Source organism: Phoca vitulina, unplaced genomic scaffold (genome assembly GCF_004348235.1).
Source record: "Phoca vitulina isolate PV1807 unplaced genomic scaffold, GSC_HSeal_1.0 scaffold43, whole genome shotgun sequence".
Lineage (NCBI taxonomy): Eukaryota > Metazoa > Chordata > Mammalia > Carnivora > Phocidae > Phoca > Phoca vitulina.
The window spans coordinates 13,814,008-13,816,556 of record NW_022589746.1 but is presented as its reverse complement, the minus strand read 5'-3'; positions in this window follow the sequence as shown (position 1 = coordinate 13,816,556).

Here is a 2,549-nt window from a genome sequence, read left to right as displayed (position 1 = left end):
TGCAAGAGCTCAAGAAAGTCAGTCCCTCTCCCTTTCAAAGACAAATGTTATGGGAATTTGTCCTCCCCATTCATGGGCTCCTTGGTGCAGAAGTCTGTTTTTCAACCTTCTCCACACTACTGTCTCCCTCCCCACCACAGATGGCCAGAGTCTGTTTTGCGCCCAGACCCACATCTTCACCCTTCCTACCTTTTTCAGTGTGGCCCCTGCTCTGCCTTTAGCTGTGGAGCTTGTTCTTCCAGTCTTCTGGCATTTCTGGGTTATTTGTACATTTTATTATTCAGAGATAATATTATTGTCTTTAGAAATAACCCAAAAGAGGACAAATGAATTAGTAAAATTTCCACAAGGATGTTGGACATAAAAGCGACATACCAAAAAATCAATTTAGGTTTTCTATGCCAATTAAAGAGTTTAAATGTTTATGAATATATTATTTTAAAAGATGTTCTTTAAATAGCAACAGAAGATGTGCATGAATTCTATTATAAAATATTTTTGCACATTTTGGAAAACACAAATAATGAAGAGATATATGTCCACAGGTAGGATAAGTTAGTATCATAAATTTATAATTTCTCTCCCAAATTCATCTATAAATTCAAAGAAATTCAAATCAAAATCCTAAAAGGGTTTTCATGAACCTTGACCATCTGATTCTAATATTTATATGGATGAAAGGACTATAGCTAGCTAAGACAATTTTAAAAACAGTAATGAAAGTGGGGGAATGCCTGTAAGATGTAAAGAATTTTTATAGGGCCACCTGGGTGGCCCAGTCAGTTAAGCGTCTGCCTTCAGCTCAGGTCATGATCCCAGGGTTCTGGGATTGAACTCCACATCAGGCTCCCTAGTCAGTGGGGAGTCTGCTTCTCCCTCTCCCTCTGCCCCTCCCCCTGACATGTGCTCTCTTGCACTCTCTCACTCTCTCTCTCTCTCTCACAAATGAATAAATAAAATCTTTAAAAAAAATTTTTTTTATAAAGCTGTATTAAGATAGTAATACTGCTGGGAGAGACAAATATACCAATGGAATAAAATTGAGTGTGTGTGTTGAATGAATTGGATAAGTTGGGTATCTATATGAAAACTAAAACTAAAACACAGTCCCACACATTAAAAAAAAATTCCAGTGAGATTAAAAGCCTAATGTAAATGGCAAATTTTAGAATTTTCATAAGTAAATACAAGCTTACTATATCCTTGTGACTTCATAGGGAATTTCTATTAGGTAAGGCACAAATCATAAAATCTATAGAAACATATTGCTAATTTGACAACAAAAAGTGAAAATTTCCTTAGGAAGACATTACAAAGAAGGTGAAGAGAAGCTATTTGCAACATACATAACTGATCATAACAATAAAGTATTTATTTTTAATTATCTTAAATACTTTTCAATATTCTTTTTTCTGGGAAATGATTTTTCTTAAAGTATTAACATAAAATGCTACATTAGTTTCAAGTGTACAACATAGTGATTTCACAATTCTATAACTTACTCAGTGCTTACCATGAAAGTGACTTTAACATCTGTCACCATACAACATTATTACAATATTACTGACTATATTCCCTATGCTATACTTTTCATCTCATGACTTATTTATTTTATAACTGGAAGTCTGTACGTCCTAATCCACATTACCGGTTCAATCCATTTCTCCCACCCACCCCCCCTCTGACAACCACTAGTTTGTTCTTCATATTTGAATGTCTAGTTTTTTTGTGTGTTTCCTTCTTTTTTTGTTTCATTTGGTTTGTTTTTCTTAGATTCCACATATAAGTAAAATCATATGGCATTTGTCTTTCTTTGTCTGACTTAATTCACTTAGCATAATACCCTCTAGGTCCATCCATGTGGTCACAAATGGCAAGATCTCATTCTAGTTCATGGCGAAGTAATATTCCACTGCATATATGCCACATCTTTATCCACTCATCCATTGGTGGACAGCTAAGTTACTTCCATCTCTTGGCTGTTGTAAATGATGCTGCGATAAACATAGGGGTGCATATATCTTTTCAAAATTGTGTTTTTGTTTTCCTTCAGTAAATACTCAGCAGTGGAATTACTAGGTCATATGTTCTTTTTTTTTTTTAATTTAAATTCTAGTTATCATATAGTGCAATATTTGTTTCTAGGGTAGAATTCAGTGATGCATCACTTACATACAACACCCAGTGCTCATTACAAGTGCCCTCCTAATACCCATCACCCATCTAGCCCATCCCCCACCCACCTCCCTCCATCAACCCTCAGTTCTCTATTGTTAGGAGTCTCTTACAGTTTGTTTCCCTCTCTCATTTTTCTCCCCCTTCCCATATGTTCATCTGTTTTCTTTCTTAAGTTCAACATATGAGTGAGGGCGTATGGTAATTGTCTTTCTCTGACTGACTTATCTCATTTAGCACAATACACTCTAGCTCCATCCATATTGTGCAAATAGCAAGATTTTATTCTTTTTGATGGCTGAATAATATTCCACTGTGTATATAGACACCACATCTTCTTTATACATTCCTCAGTTGATGGACCTTTGGGCTCT